The sequence below is a fragment of the Macaca mulatta genome, chromosome 6 (assembly GCF_049350105.2).
Source record: "Macaca mulatta isolate MMU2019108-1 chromosome 6, T2T-MMU8v2.0, whole genome shotgun sequence".
Lineage (NCBI taxonomy): Eukaryota > Metazoa > Chordata > Mammalia > Primates > Cercopithecidae > Macaca > Macaca mulatta.
The window spans coordinates 124146990-124164594 of NC_133411.1; the positions used below are offsets into that span (position 1 = coordinate 124146990).

The 17605-nt window shown below is 40.0% G+C and overlaps 1 protein-coding gene across 3 annotated transcripts in view; it reads right to left on the minus strand.

Moving 5' to 3' along the window:
- Positions 1 to 750: 750 nt before the first annotated feature.
- Positions 751 to 17605, minus strand: part of PGGT1B (protein geranylgeranyltransferase type I subunit beta) — an 86006-nt gene continuing 69151 nt past the window's right edge. Inside the window, exons 10-14 of one of the 3 annotated variants that reach the window (XR_013418031.1) lie at positions 10216 to 10541; positions 8917 to 9099; positions 4490 to 6565; positions 3626 to 3758; positions 751 to 1465 (exon numbers count right to left, since the gene is read on the minus strand). The gene's annotated coding sequence lies outside the window, so the exon portion shown is untranslated. Of the gene's footprint in view, positions 1466 to 2035; positions 3517 to 3625; positions 6566 to 8916; positions 9100 to 10215; positions 10542 to 17605 lie in introns of those variants that run through there. The other 2 variants (XR_013418032.1, XR_013418030.1) reach the window with 2 other exon arrangements.

The window sequence follows — 17605 nt, forward strand, 5'->3', positions numbered from 1 at the left end:
AGGTTCCTGGTTGCTGCTTTGAAATGTTCGAAACCAGAAATAAATGAAGTTTCTTATTAGGCTGACCCTAAGAGCTATCATCCTGTTGTTCTTTATTTATTTTAGAAGATTGCTTATTTTGTGGGTATAGAGGGAGGCAAGCTAGAGAGAGGAAGAGGGATACTTTATAGCATCTCAGATTCAGTTCGAGTATTACTTTTAGGGGCACTGAGTGAGGAGATAGGGTATATTAGGAGGTAGTAATTAGTATAGGGTTGGCTACTGTCTGATGATCAAACATGGAGTTCATTGGCTCTAGCAAAATGATAAATCAGGTCCATTTTTCTATTTTGCCACTAACACATATTTTAAAAATCGTCTTGCTGTGCCAGGGTTCCTCAATAAAAGGCACAGCTCTTATCTCCATTAAATTGAAATTTAAAATGTTAATAACACCAATATATGCTACTGACTTATTGATTAAACTGAGTATTTGGTAGAGCTTGAGCACTGTTGTTCTAGCTCTACCAAAAAGAGGAAAATATCTGGGAAGAGATTCACAAAGTAGAAAAAAGGTGCTAAAAAAGGAGTCTATACACATCACACATATACACACATCTATACACACACACACACACACACACACACACACACACAAATAACATTGACTTTGAGGAGTAGGAAGGACAAGTTCTTGGCAGAGAGGCCGGCATCTTTTCATCTGTCCCTAAATTACACACTGATCAGCCAATGCAAGGAGGGGAGCTGTGATTTGTTTGTTTGTTTATTTATTCATTTATTTATTTATTTGAGATGGAGTCTCACTGTGTCACCCAGGCTGGAGTGCAGTGGCATGATCTTGGCTCACTGCAACCTCTGCCTCCCGGGTTCAAGCAGTTCTCCTGCCTCAGCCTCCTGAGTAGCTGGGATTACAGATGGCTGCCACCACTCCCGGCTAATTTTTGTATTTTTAGTAGAGACAGGGTTTCACCATGTTGGTCAGGTTGGTCTCAAACTCCTGACCTTGTGATCCCCCCACCTCAGCTTCCCAAAGTGCTGGGATTACAGGTGTGAGGCACTGCGCCTGGTCATTTGTTTTTAAATCACCTTTTTCTGAGTAAAATCAAGGCCACAAAGGGGAAAGTATGTTGAGAATTGTATTTGTTAACTGATTTTCTGCCTAAAAAAAAAATAACTACCATATTCTTCTCCTAGAGAGCTATCTTTTTCCAAGTCTTGGTGTTCTTGATGCTTCCCTTCTCATGGACTCTGCTTTTCTTCATTAACTTCTTTTCTGAATCCATATTTGAAATGGAGGCTTCTGTGTCTTTTGTGATTTGAAGTGAATATACTCTATTTTAAGGACTCAAACCACTTTTGTGGCTCCTTTCCCCAATGCCCACAACATTTAAGCACATCTCTGACTGGTGCTCTGCAGCTCCTAGGTGTTCTGAAGTTCCTCCCACAGCTCTGTTGGCTGTGCACTCTGGCAAACAAAGATGAAGAGCTCAATAGTTTGAAAGGCTTGTCTAGGGTCAGAAGGTAATCAGAATTAATAACAGACCAAATATAACCCACAACAGCCCAGCCACAGCCTGAGGCTCTTTTTCTGAATTTATACCTCTTCATTTACTGTGACATGCATGGTTTTGAATGCTATCAGGGAAAATATTTTTATTATATTTTCCGTTGCAGAAGAATCTTCTACTATGATTTTCTTCTCAACACATTTCTGGAATGCAGTAGCAATATTTATAAATATTCCCTTAGAGAAACAATATGGATACATTAATATAAGTGATAAGCATATTTTCTGCAAATATATCTATTTTAGCATTTCACCAACTTGCTAGGGGAGAACTTTGTGTTTCACAAGGCATTTGTTTACTCTTGAAAAGGAAAACTGTTGACGTTTTCCTTCCAATATGCTTATCTTTAAAGATTTATAATATAAAATACTCAGTGTGATACGTACTTATTTGAACTATTTGAATTTCATGTGATTCCAAATGGAATTTTACCTTTCTTTTTCAGTATTCTCTTAAGACAAATTTGGTTTACTCTTATGAAAAGAAACACTTTTTATTTAACTGTAAAACTACTCATTGAGTAAGAGTAACAAGCTGTAAATAATTTGTTACATATTATCCCATTTTTTGGTTAACAATGAAACAAAAATGACTATCAAATATAAAGTATTAATATCTAACACATATTGAGTCCAAAAAGTATTTACTTAACGAATAAATGAACAAATGAATAAATATACTTACTTTACAATGGGAGAAACTGAGGTCAAAAGTGTTAGCCACAATCTGGTATACTATAATCCAACTAAAAACTATCTAACCATCTAATTCAAATGTTGTTTTCCCTTGTTTTATTTAGAAGACAAATGAAAGCTTTAGTACTGAATATTTTGAAAGAGAAACCTGAGAATAATGCCTTGTGGGGAGAAAAGCTTCAAATTAAAATTTCAGAATAAAAATAAGGAGAAAAATAATTTTACTCAAACACCCCTTTGCCTTTCCTTTACTCTTAAATTTAAGAGTCTCAAATAACCATTTAAATACTATGAAGTTAAAGAATTTTCTTAATTATAAATCTATTGTGCTTAAGGGAAACCTGGAAGCTTTACTAAGGTTCTAATTTTTAAAATTATGTGCACCACCTTATTTATATTTTCTAAATGACTATTCCTAGTGGGAAATAAATACAGTGACACAGTTATGTCTTCACCTGCCAACCAACACCACAGTTATAGTCCAAGAAACTGTATTTTATGGTACATGGGTTCAATATTTACGTTTCCTCCTTCTTTGTAACAGAACTTTGAGAAATGTGCCCAACTTAAAAAAAAAAAGAAAAGCCGTTTTGCAGCTTTCTTTGCAGAAAGGGTTGACCAATGAGGTATCAATGGAAGTTTTTATGTCCAGCTTCTTGGAGAGCCATATTGCCCTCTCTTTCCTTTCCTTCTAACTGATATACCGTTCTGATACCTGACATCCAACCACCATCTTGGACTACTGAGGAGAACCTGAGGATAGAAGTCATTCACTAAAATGGCTGGAGAGGAAAGAGGGAGGAGCCTGAATCTAAGGATGGTGGAGCTTCCATTCCAACTGTTGACCACCTACCTTCTATCTTCATTTACTCCAGAGACAATTAAACTATAACTTGATTAATTGATTAAACCATGTTATTTGAGTTTTCATACAACCAAGCCTAGTCACAACTAATATAGCCATGTTATAGCTATGAGACTTTTAGCAACTCATTTCTCTATACCTCAGTTTACTCATCTGTAAAAATGGACCCGATAACAGTATTGACTCAGAGACCTGTTACAAGGATTAAATGAGTTAATATATGTAAAGAGCTTAGAATTGTAGCCAACACAGACTAAAGGCTCAATGAATCCTCTATTGTTATTATTCACTTGTACCACCTATAATATAACACCCGCAGAATAAATGAGAAAAGGAGTATGAAGAGGAGAAATCACGTTTCCCATCATCTTCTTCAGAGATGAAAGACCTGGGTAAAGAGCATAACGAAACGCATAACAAATCATACTTCTCAATTAAAAGCACTTTGCAGATTACAAGTCATTCTGTAAGGATACTTGAGTTGTTCTAATCCTTACCAGAGCTCTGAGATGAGGGTGCAAGTCGAAACTTGCTTGAGTTAACAGGTCATTTGCTGGCTGGTTCAAGAGCTGGAGTCCCAAGTTCACTGTTCCAATAAAGGCCAAGTTGGCTTTGTTCTAGTTCATGACCCTAGACAGTACAATATACTTAGTTTTGGTTAATTGTCCTCTGAATAGGATTCTAAATTTAAATCGTGTGGGATAAGACATGAGGAGGTCTGAGCCATGCTCCTGAGAAACTCCAGGCATCTGCCCTCTCCTGCTGTGATTGGCTACACCTGCCAGCAGGTGTGTGGGGGTTGTAACTAAGTCTTTTTGATTTTTAAAGGGAAATTTCCTGAATTTTTTCGAGAAATCTATTTTTCCCCCAGCTAATTTATTTAAAAGCCTCTGAGCCTTTGGGTCTTAACTTTAGGATGACTCTCCAGTGAGCTCTGCTCACATCTTAATTTAATAATAACAGCTAATATTTTTTAAGCACTCATTATAGGCAAGGCACCATTTTAAGTGCTTACTGATATCATCCTACTTAATCCTCACAAAACTTTGCAAGGTACTGTTGTATTTGCCTTTTAGAGATAATCACCCTGAGGCACAAATGGTGGAGTGACCTACTCAAAGTCATTGGTGGAGTGACCTACTCAAAGTCATTAGGAGGGAAGGTGGCAGAGCCAGGTGACTCCATGGTCCTAGCCACCACCCACTACTCTTGTCTCATATTTAAAAACTGTCCACTATCTGCCTTTACTTTTCAAGGCTCAACCACTCAGAAGGGCCTGGGTGTGTTTCTTTGCTCAGGTGCCTTTGATTGTGGTCATATTTCAATCTTGTTATTCCACATGCCAGTCTTTCATTACTCACAAAAGATAATAAAATCCCTTAGGTGATGTCTTCCACTGCATCAGCTACCCAGGTTGTTCTGTCTTCCATGCCAGAGGCTTGTTGCTTTTGGTTGGTCCTTCCTTCATCTCAGCTCACTATCAAACGCCCAGGAGAGCCTCTGGCTCATGACTCCAAGGCCAGTTCTCCAGGACTTTTACTTCCGTAATCTTCCTCCCTTAAACCCATAATGTAGTCTAATATAAGAAAAGCTTCAAACAAATCCCAATTGAGGGGCATCCTACAAAATACCTGACCAGCACTCCTTAAAACTGTCACAGTCATCAAGAACAAGGAAAACCCGTGAAAGTGTCACCACCAAGAAGAGACATGAGAATTATTTGTAACATAGTATCCTGGATGGGATCCTGGAACAGAAAAAGGACACCAGGTAAAACCTAAGGAAATCTGAATATAGTTAATCATAATGCATCAGTATTGGCTCATTAATTGTGGCAAATGAACCATGCTAATGTAAGATGTCAATGAAAGGGAAACTGGTGCAGAACAGTTGGGAACTCGCTGTACTATATTTGCAATTTTTCTGGAAATCTAAAACTTTTCTAAATGAAAAAGTTTATTTTTTTAAAAAAGTATATGCCATGTAGTAAAGTCCTGTCCTATTTGTGAGATTCTACTGGGCTGGCTAATATACCATCTTCTTCGTAAAAACCTTGAACCAAACACATCCTTCTCTCCTCTGAAGAGCTTAGGGTACTTTATAGAAAGGGATATATGTTTTTATTGTTTCTACTGATCCAGGTGGCAGCTTTTATGATTCCTGGGTTGTACAGTAATGATATCTGCCATAGGGAATGGCTTACTAAAGGTCACCAGAATGGCACCATAGCTGGGTGTGGAGCCTTGTATGACACCTGTCCCAGTGCCATTCCAGGCTGGGCAGGAAACTGGCTCAGATGAATTCAATTCCATTCAATTCAACAAATATTAACTAGCACCTACTATGTATTGTAAGCACTGGGAAACTATTACGTTGGTGCAAAGGTAATTGCAGTGCACAACCGCAATTACTTTTGCACCAACCTAATAAAACCGAAAACGATTCTGTTTCCTGCTCAAGGACAGTGTGGTGTAATTGGGGAGAGACAAATATATCATTAGACAATTTCAGTACAAGAAGTTACATATCATGGCAGATGTGTAAAAGGTGTTGAGGGCGCTTGGGAGGAAAGATACCTCACCAGGCAGGAGGTGGGTATTGAGCCCTAGGAAAAAAGTCTCAGCCTGAAGTGCAGGTGAATCCTGGTTAGGGGGAAATGTGTTTTAGTTCTGTAGGGGCTCTGCTATGTCTGATTTCTTAAGACTTGATGGCTCTTCTGAAGAGTTTACTCAATAGCAGTAGTGGGACTACATTAAACCCAGTTTTCCTGGCAGGGCATAAATCTTACTTTCAGGGCCTCAAGTTTTGTGAGAACATGAAAGCGCTTCGATATATATGAATAGCAAAATCATGGTTCAAAAAACTTGGCTTACTCTTGTGTCTCTGAGGTGTGAACAGGGAAGGGAGATTTGCGCAGGATTTTGTGGACTGTAAAATATGCTGGCACTCCTAGGAGGGTGGTAACAGGCCTGAATTTCCTGTTTATACCTTTAGGAGTGATTAATCAGGACAATGGAGATTAATGCTATTTTCTTATACCCTTTGATAGTAAGGCATAGGCGTTTTTCCCTTAGGCTGTGAACCAGATCTGGGGGACACTTCCTGGGTCCCTTCCCTCCCTGTGAGAAATTTAATGAGCCACATTCTCATTAGACCACTAGGTCTAAGTTTGAGGCACTGTGCAAAGTGAATTTTGCAAACATGAGAGATTTTTTCTTTCTTTTCAGTAGTAAGTCACTGCATTAGAGAAGCAATTTCCTGATATGGAGGTTCCAAATAAATTGTCTGTGCTGTCTAAATGTTTTTCCAGATATTTTGAAATTATTTGCTCTCTTTCCGTGCCATTCTGTGAGGGATGAAGAGCAGCCAGCTGTTGGGTCCTCTTCTCCTGCTTGCTGTCAGCACCACTTCCCCTTCCTTCATCCTAGGAGGTCCATCTGTCAAAGGCAAATGCCCACAACATATTCTGAGACAGTTAACATCCTTCCCTTCATATCTACTTTCCTAAGCTAAGAAGAGTAAAGAAACTATTTGCTTGGCTTTATTCAGCACCTTGCGTCTCACAGGCTGCAATTCTTTGGTAAATTACACCACTAATTGTTTAGCCATCAGGGAAAACTGGTCTTTTATAACATTTTCCTTTTCTGAGTCTCCCTAACACAATGAAAAGGCCCTAGTGTCCAGACCAGGATTTAAAAAGTGGAGTCTGGGGGGGGTAAGTTTACAATGCTTGGGGAAGAAAAAGGATACTCCACGACTGAGAAAGCTAAGCCAGGAGGGGTACTTGAGCCCAGGAGTTTGAGGTTACAGTGAGCTATGATCATGCCATTGCACTCCAACTTGGGGCAACAGAGCAAGACCCTGTACCTGTGTCCAAAAAAATAAAAAGGATACAATGCAAGAACATGATTTTTTTTTTCTTCAGACGGAGTTTCGCTCTCGTTGCCCAGGCTGGAGTGCAATGGCACGATCTCGGCTCACCGTAACCTCTGCATCCTGGGATCAGGTGATTCTCCTGCCTCAGCCTCCTGAGTAGCTGGGATTACAGGCATGTGCCACCATGCCCAGTTAATTTTTTTGTATTTTTAGTAGAGACGGGGTTTCTCCATGTTGGTCAGCCTAGTCTTGAACTCCTGACCTCAGGTGATCTGCCTGCTGCAGCCTCCCAAAGTGTTGGGTTACAGGCATGAGCCACCATGCCTGGCCAAGAACATGATCTTTAAAGTGGACATAGACTAGCTAGGAATTAGGAAGAACTTCTTAGTATCTAAAAAAAAAAAAAAAAAAAAAAGACAGTAACTGACCAATATCTACAACTGCCCAGTATCTACATTTTTGGTGGGTAAAAAGCACTGAACAACGATTTATTAGACAGTGTTCATATCAGAAGATGTTTTCTTCCATAACTTATTTTGACATGGTTTAGTGTCTCATTGCTATCACTTTATTATATAAATGACCATTAAATTACATTAAATCTTGAAAAGATGGACCTTGATTTTATATCTGGACTGAGTGATAAGAAATGGATTTATATGCTCTTCTGCATTTTGTGAAACTGGCCACAAATCAGAGGAGTACAAACAGAATTATTTTGAAATGACTTATAAATATTTTATACATTATTGTTTTTAAGAGGAAGTAATTTTCCAGCAGAAATGGCCAACAAGATTATCTGATTTCTCCAAGAAGCATGAATTGCATATCTACCATGTACTGTGTTTACCTCCTAGAAATTAAAAAATGAGTAAATCAAAGATACTGACACCAAGAGCTCACAGACTGCTTGGGAAACTAGAGAACAAACAGAATTACTGTACAATGTGGTAAGTATTGTAATAAAGGCACACAGTCAGAACTAGGAAGCAAGAGGAAGGCAGGCTTTATAATGGGCTGCCCGCTCCTTCTGCCTAGATCTCCTGGGGCAGGTGAAGCTTGACTTTTAAGTTGAGAGTTGAATGATAAGTAAGAGTTCAAAAGGGCAGGTAAAGAGAATTAATTCTAGGCTAAGAACCACCTGTGCAAAGGCAGTAGGGTAGAGAGTACAGTGCCTTCAGGTGTTAGATACTTTACTATCATTGGGTTGGAGAGAGGCAGTTACCAAAGATGAGGCTGGAAGAGTAGGCAGGGCATAGATCTCCAAGGGTCTTTTAAAGCATGCCACGGAGGCAGACATTACCCTGTAGACCAACACTTCTTAAATTTTAATGTACATACGACTCATTTGGGGACTTGTTAAAATATAGATGCTAGCTTGGCACAGTGGCTTGCACCTGTAGTCCAGCTACTCAGGAGGCTGAGGCAGGAGAAGCGCTTGAGCCCAGGAGTTCAAGGCTTTATTACACTATGATCATGCCTATAAACAGCCACTGCACTCCAGCCTGGGCAGCACAGATAGGTCTCACGTGGGGCCTGAGTGTCAGCTTTTCTAAAATGCCCCAGATGATGTGCTGCTACAATAAAGTTGGTCTACAGATCGTGTGATAAGTAGCAAATATTTACAAATTACAAATTCCATTACCTGGAATGAATTCTATGTACTAAGACATACCTTCAGCCCTTGAGAGGAACTGGGACATGATTCAACTAGAGCTAGGTGAATTCTGCCTATAAGTTGCCTCCTGGGTTTACTGTGGGTGCCCTACAAATGCAGTAATTTTTTTCTACATGTTCTATGATGTGAAGACAGTGGGGAAGCAATGTAACACAAATAATCCAGTCAGTACTATAAGAACCACAATTTGGCTTTTTTGGCTGTGGGGAGAGGAGTAGAAACAGTCCCAGTTACCCAGAGCAGCTGATATTCATTGTCAGCATGGCCCAGAGCCTTTTTCCCCCAGCAGTAATCATTTGGAGGTTGAAATCTTGGCTCCAGTTCACCTCTGCAGTGGGACTTAATTCGTGCCAGACTGTGGTGGTTTCTGTAGCAGTCCAACTCTGCCAAGGCTCAAAGTCCAAAGATTCTCTCATGCTGTGGCAACAAAAGAGGAGCAGAATTAAAACATAAAACTCTTGTTCTATGACCTTTCAGCTATTATTGTTTAATTATTTTTATGACATTATAAGTCATTTTGCCAAGTCACTCCTTAGCCCTTTTTCAAAATATGACAATGATTATTAACTTGGTCTCTTTTCCTAATAACCTATAATAGATATTTGGAATAGAAAAATGTCAGACTGTATCAAATGAAAGACATTTGAATTTCTGTGGAGTCAGTTGGTCTTTAGGCTAACATTGTATATAAGTATGTGTGTAGGAACATAGTCACACATATGAGATTGTACCTGCAGGTCAATTTCTAGAAAAGAAACTGCTCACAGGTGTTGCCTCTGGAGAGAAGTGGGGAATGGAAGAAGGGTCAGTTCTGCGAGATCTTCTAGGCAATACTACTTCTTTTATTCTGTTTTAAATTTTTTTTTCTAATATGATGGCTTAACTTAAAAAATACAAAAAAAAAAAAAAGAACTGTCTCAATGACTGAAAAGTATGATAATACTTGCAGGTTTGGGTAATATAATCCCTTTCCTCTGGGTCATCTAGTATTGAGACTCTTTTTGTACTGTGTTTAAGGGGAAAAGATTAATGGCTTTAGGTCTCCTGAAGTTTAAGCCCAGGTTGCTAAATTACCTACAGTTGGTTAGTAAGGAAATCAATTTTTGAAATAAAAAAATTCCCCGTAAGAATTTTTTTCAATTGTTTCCTCAGTTGATGATTTTTGCCCTCTCTTCAGACAATAGTGAAACATAAAATGAGATGGAGCATTACAAAATGAAAAGAATTGGAGGGAAAAACATTTGTTTTTAATGCAGTCAAGTATCTTCATTGATTCCCCTCTCTGCACCTTCTCTCTCCCCCAATATGATAGAATCATACTTCATTGATTCTATGATATCTATAATATCATAGAATACTGAAGGGAAGCACATTCCAGATACATGCTGTATAGACTAGCAACATTTAATGGATAACTTACATTATGCTATTATAAATTTATAAGCCTAGAAGAAGCATTATTATCTTCCATAAATACTATGAGTATTAAACATTCAACAGTCATTACCCAGTTTGCAATCTCCTATGACTTACATAAAATTTCATCTCAAATAATTGCAGTGAAAATAGATGGCAGATGAGACGGTAGGACTAGATTGCAGTTCCGACTCAGAGCAGCATGCAGAGGCTCTCACAGTGAATTTTAGCTCCAGAATGACTGTAAGAACAAACCAGAAATCCAGAGAGGACCCATAGAACCTCTGAAGAAAATAGACTGCTCCTGCAGGACCCAGGAGACATCCAAATAATGTGCTGGCATCCATGTCTGAGAGATCTATTGACAGTTCACATTGCAGGACTCTGTGAAGACAACCCCAAGTACCAGCCTGGAGCTGGGTAGACTTGCTGCATGGCTAGACCTGGAAGAGAGATAACAATCACTGCAGCTCAGCTCACAGGAAGCCACATCCACAGGAAAAGGGGAAGAGTACTACATTAAGGGAATACCTCATGGGATAAAAGAATCTGAACAACAGCCTTCAGTTCTAGACTTTCCCTCTGACAAAGCCTACCCAAATAAGGAGGAACCAGAAAAACAACTCTGGTAATATGGCAAAACATCTCTGCTAATATGACTCTTTAATATCCCCCCAAAATCACACTAGCTCATCAGCAATGGATCCAAACCAAAAATGTACCTGATTTACCTGAAAAAGAATTCAGGAGGTTAGTTATCAAGCTAATCAGGGAGTCATCAGAGAAAGGCAAAGCCCAGGGGCGGAGCAAGATGGCCGAATAGGAACAGCTCCAGTCTCCAGCTCCCAGCGCGAGCGACACAGAAGACAGGTGATTTCTGCATTATCAACTGAGGTATTGGGTTCATCTCACTGGGGAGTGCCGGACAATCGGGGCTGGTCAGCTGTTGCAGCCCGACCAGCCAGAGCTGAAGCAGGGCGAGTCATTGCCTCAGCTGGGAAGCAGAAGGGGGAAGGGAATCCCTTTTCCTAGCCAGGGGAACTGAGACACACAACACCTGGAAAATCGGGTAACTCCCACCCCAATACTGCGCTTTAAGCAAAGGGGCACACCAGGAGATTATATCCCACACCTGGCTGGGAGGGTCCCACGCCCACGGAGCCTTCCTCATTGCTAGCACAGCAGTCTGCGATCTAATCGCAAAGCAGCAGCAAGGCTGGGGGAGGGGCGCCCGCCATTGCTGAGGCTTAAGTAGGTAAACAAAGCCCTGGGAAGATCGAACTGGGTGGAGCTCACAGCAGTTCAAGGAGGCCTGCCAGTCTCTGTAGACTCCACCTCTGGGGACAGGGCACAGCTAAACAACAACAACAACAACAACAACAAAAAGCAGCAGAAACCTCTGCACAATGCAAGCGACTCTGTCTGACAGCTTTGAAGAGAGCAGTGGATCTCCCAACATGGAGGTTGAGATCTAAGAACGGACCGACTGCCTGCTCAAGTGGGTCCCTGACCCCTGAGTAGCCTAACTGGGAGACATCCTCCACTAGGGGCCCACCGACACCCCACACCTCACACGGTGGAGTACACCCCTGAGAGGAAGCTTCCAAAGCAAGAATCAGACAGGTACACTCGCTGCTCAGCAGTATTCTATCTTCTGCAGCCTCTGCTGCTGACACCCAGGCAAACAGGGTCTGGAGTGGACCTCAGGCAATCTCCAACAGACCTACAGCTGAGGGTCCTGACTGTTAGAAGGAAAACTAACAAACAGGAAGGACACCCACACCAAAACCCCATCAGTACGTCACCATCATCAAAGACCAGAGGCAGATAAAACCACAAAGATGGAGAAAAAGCAGGGCAGAAAAGCTGGAAATTCAAAAAATAAGAGCGCATCTCCCCCTCCAAAGGAACGCAGCTCATCGCCAGCAACGGATCAAAGCTGGATGGAGAATGACTTTGACGAGATGAGAGAAGAAGGCTTCAGTCCATCAGACTTCTCAGAGCTAAAGGAGGAATTATGTACCCAGTGCAAAGAAACTAAAAATCTTGAAAAAAGAGTGGAAGAATTGATAACCAGAATAATTAATGCAGAGAAGGCCATAAACGAATGGACAGAGATGAAAACCATGACACGAGAAATACGTGACAAATGCACAAGCTTCAGTAACCGACTCGATCAACTGGAAGAAAGAGTATCAGCGATTGAGGATCAAATGAATGAAATGAAGCAAGAAGAGAAATCTAAAGAAAAAAGAAGAAAAAGAAATGGACAAAGCCTGCAAGAAGTATGGGGTTATGTAAAAAGACCAAATCTACGTCTGATTGGGGTGCCTGAAAGTGAGGGAGAAAATGGAACCAAGTTGGAAAACACTCTTCAGGATATCATCCAGGAGAACTTCCCCAACCTAGTAGGGCAGGCCAACATTCAAATCCAGGAAATACAGAGAACGCCACAAAGATACTCCTCGAGAACAGCAACTCCAAGACACATAATTGCCAGATTCACTAAAGTTGAAATGAAGGAAGAAATCTTAAGGGCAGCCAGAGAGAAAGGTCAGGTTACCCACAAAGGGAAGCCCATCAGACTAACAGCAGATCTCTCGGCAGAAACTCTACAAGCCAGAAGAGAGGGGGGCCAATATTCAACATTCTTAAAGAAAAGAATTTTAAACCCAGAATTTCATATCCAGCCAAACTAAGTTTCATCAGTGAAGGAGAAATAAAATCCTTTACAGATAAGCAAATGCTTAGAGATTTTGTCACCACCAGGCCTGCCTTACAAGAGACCCTGAAGGAAGCACTAAACATGGAAAGGAACAACAGGTACCAGCCATTGCAAAAACATGCCAAAATGTAAAGACCATCAAGGCTAGGAAGAAATTGTATCAACTAACGAGCAAAATAACCAGTTAATATCATAATGGCAGGATCAAGGTCACACATAACAATATTATCCTTAAATGTAAATGGACTAAATGCTCCACTTAAAAGGCACAGACTGGCAAACTGGATAGAGTCAAGACCCATCAGTCTCCTGTATTCAGGAGACCCATCTCACATGCAGAGACATACATAGGCTCAAAATAAAGGGATGGAGGAAGATCTACCAAGCAAATGGAGAACAAAAAAAAGGAGGGGATGCAATACTAGTCTCTGATAAAACAGACTTTAAACCATCAAAGATCAAAAGAGACAAAGAAGGCCATTACATAATGGTAAAGGGATCAATTCAACAGGAAGAGCTAACTATCCTAAATATATATGCACCCAATACAGGAGCACCCAGATTCATAAAGCAAGTCCTTAGAGACTTACAAAGAGACTTAGACTCCCATACAATAATAATGGGAGACTTCAACACCCCACTGTCAACATTAGACAGATCAACGAGACAGAAAGTAAACAAGGATATCCAGGAATTGAACTCAGCTCTGCAGCAAGCAGACCTAATAGATATCTACAGAACTCTCCACCCCAAATCAACAGAATATACATTCTTCTCAGCACCACATCACACTTATTCCAAAATTGACCACATAATTGGAAGTAAAGCACTCCTCAGCAAATAAAAAAGAACAGAAATTATAACAAACTGTCTCTCAGACCACAGTGCAATCAAACTAGAACTCAGGACTAAGAAACTCAATTAAAACCGCTCAACTACATGGAAACTGAATAACCTGCTCCTGAATGACTACTGGGTACATAACAAAATGAAGACAGAAATAAAGATGTTCTTTGAAACCAAGGAGAACAAAGATACAACATACCAGAATCTCTGGGACACATTTAAAGCAGTGTCTAGAGGGAAATTTATAGCACTAAATGCCCACAAGAGAAAGCTGGAAAGATCTAAAATTGACACCCTAACATCACAATTAAAAGAACTAGAGAAGCAAGAGCAAACACATTCAAAAGCTAGCAGAAGGCAAGTAATAACTAAGATCAGAGCAGAACTGAAGGAAATAGAGACAGAAAAAACCCTCCAAAAAATCAATGAATCCAGGAATTGGTTTTTTGAAAAGATCAACAAAATTGATAGACCACTAGCAAGACTAATAAAGAAGAAAAGAGAGAAGAATCAAATAGACGTAATAAAAAATGATAAAGGGGATATCACCACCGACCCCACAGAAATACAAACTACCATCAGAGAATACTATAAACACCTCTATGCAAATAAACTAGAAAATCTAAAAGAAATGGATAATTTCCTGGACACTTACACTCTCCCAAGACTAAACCAGGAAGAAGCTGAATCCCTGAATAGACCAATAGCAGGCTCTGAAATTGAGGCAATAATTAATAGCTTACCAACCAAAAAAAGTCCAGGACCAGATGGATTCACAGCTGAATTCTACCAGAGGTACAAGGAGGAGGTGGTACCATCCTTCTGAAACTATTCCAATCAATAGAAAAAGAGGGAATCCTCCCTAACTCATTTGATGAGGCCAACATCATCCTGATACCAAAGCCTGGCAGAAACACAACAAAAAAAGAGAATTTTAGACCAATATCCCTGATGAACATTGATACAAAAATCCTCAATAAAATACTGGCAAACCGGATCCAGCAGCACATCAAAAAGCTTATCCACCATCATCAAGTGGGCTTCATCCCTGATGCAAGGCTGGTTCAATATACGCAAATCAATAAACGTAATCCAGCATATAAACAGAACCAAAGACAAAAACCACATGATTATCTCAATAGATGGAGAAAAGGCCTCTGACAAAATTCAACAGCCCTTCATGCTAAAAACTCTCAATAAATTCGGTATTGATAGAACGTATCTCAAAATCATAAGAGCTATTTATGACAAACCCACAGCCCATATCATACTGAATGGGCAAAAACTAGAAAAATTCCCTTTGAAAACTGGCACAAGACAGGGATGCCCTCTCTCACCACTCCTATTCAACATAGTGTTGGAAGTTCTGGCTAGGGCAATCAGGCAAGAGAAAGAAATCAAGGGTATTCAGTTAGGAAAAGAAGAAGTCAAATTGTCCCTGTTTGCAGATGACATGATTGTATATTTAGGAAACCCCATGAACTCAGCCCAAAATCTCCTTAAGCTGATAAGCAACTTCAGCAAAGTCTCAGGATACAAAATTAATGTGCAAAACTCACAAGCATTCTTATACACCAGTAACAGACAAACAGAGAGCCAAATCAGGAATGAACTCCCATTCACAATTGCTTCAAAGAGAATCAAATACCTAGCAATCCAACTTACAAGGGATGTAAAGGACCTCTTCAAGGAGAACTACAAACCACTGCTCAGTGAAATCAAAGAGGACATAAACAAATGGAAGAACATACCATGCTCATGGATAGGAAGAATCAATATCGTGAAAATGGCCACACTGCCCAAGGTAATTTATAGATTCAATGCCATCCCCATCAAGCTACCAATGACTTTCTTCACAGAACTGGAAAAAACTGCTTTAAAGCTCATATGGAACCAAAAAAGAGCCCGCATTTCCAAGACAATCCTAAGTCAAAAGAACAAAGCTGGAGGCATCACGCTACCTGACTTCAAACTATACTACAAGGTTATAGTAACCAAAACAGCATGGTACTGGTACTAAAACAGAGATATAGACCAATGGAACAGAACAGAGTCCTCAGAAATAATACCACACATCTACAGCCATCTGATCTTTGATAAACCTGAGAAAAACAAGAAATGGGGAAAGGATTCCCTATTTAATAAATGGTGCTGGGAAAATTGGCTAGCCATAAGTAGAAAATCCTTTTCTACTGAAAGCTGAAACTAGATCCTTTCCTTACTCCTTATACGAAAATTAATTCAAGATGGATTAGAGACTTAAATGTTAGACCTAATACCATAAAAACCCTAGAAGAAAACCTAGGTAATACCATTCAGGACATAGGCATGGGCAAGGACTTCATGTCTAAAACACCAAAAGCAACAGCAACAAAAGCCAAAATTGACAAATGGGATGTAATTAAACTAAAGAGCTTCTGCACAGCAAAAGAAACTACCATCAGAGTGAACAGGCAACCTACAGAATGGGAGAAAATTTTTGCAATCTACTCATCTGACAAAGGGCTAATATCCAGAACCTACAATGAACTCAAACAAATTTACAAGAAAAAACAAACAACCCCATCAAAAAGTGGGCAAAGGATATGAACAGACATTTCTCAAAAGAGGACATTCATACAGCCAACAGACACATGAAAAAAATGCTCATCATCACTGGCCATCAGAGAAATGCAAATCAAAACCACAATGAGATACCATCTCACACCAGTCAGAATGGCGATCATTAAAAAGTCAGGAAACAACAGGTGCTGGAGAGGATGTGGAGAAATAGGAACACTTTTACACTGTTGGTGGGACTGTAAACTAGTTCCACCATTATGGAAAACAGTATGGCGATTCCGCAAGGATCTAGAACTAGAAGTACCATATGACCCAGCCATCCCATTACTGGGTATATACCCAAAGGATTATAAATCATGCTGCTATAAAGACACATGCACACGTATGTTTATTGTGGCACTATTCACAATAGCAAAGACTTGGAATCAACCCAAATGTCCATCAGTGACAGACTGGATTAAGAAAATGTGGCACATATACACCATGGAATACTATGCAGCCATAAAAAAGGATGAGTTTGTGTCCTTTGTAGGGACATGGATGCAGCTGGAAACCATCATTCTCAGCAAACTATCGCAAGAACAGAAAACCAAACACTGCATGTTCTCACTCATAGGTGGGAACTGAACAATGAGATCACTTGGACTCTGGAAGGGGAACATCACACACCGGGGCCTATCACGGGGAGGGGGGAGCGGGGAGGGATTGCATTGGGAGTTATACCTGATGTAAATGACGAGTTGATGGGTGCTGACGAGTTGATGGGTGCAGCACACCAACATGGCACAAGTATACATATGTAACAAACCTGCACATTATGCACATGTACCCTAGAACTTAAAGTATAATAATAATAAAAAAAAAGAAAGGCAAAGCCCAATGCAAGGAAATCCAAAAAATGATATAAGAAGTGAAGCAAGAAATGTTCAAGGAGATACTTAGCATGAAGAAAAATATAACAAAAACTGTAGGAAATGTTGGACACACAAAAAAATGCAAAATGCTCTAAAACGTCTCAGCAATAAATTGAACAAGTAGAAGAAAGAAATTCAGAGCTCAAAGAAAAGAGCTTAGAATTAACCCAATCAACAAAGACGAAGAAGAAAGAATAAGAAAATATGAACAAGGCCTCTAAGAAGTCTGGGATTATGTTAAATGACCAAACCTAAGAATAATTGGTGTTCCTGAAGAAGAGAAATCTATAAGTTGGGAAAACATATTTGGGGGAATAATTGAGGAAAACTTCCCCAGCCTTGCTAGAGTCCTCGATGTCCAAATACAAGAACCACAAAGAAGACCTGGGAAATTCATTGCAAAAGATCATTGCCTACGCACGTTCTCATCAAGTTATCTGAAGTTAAGATGAAGGAAAGA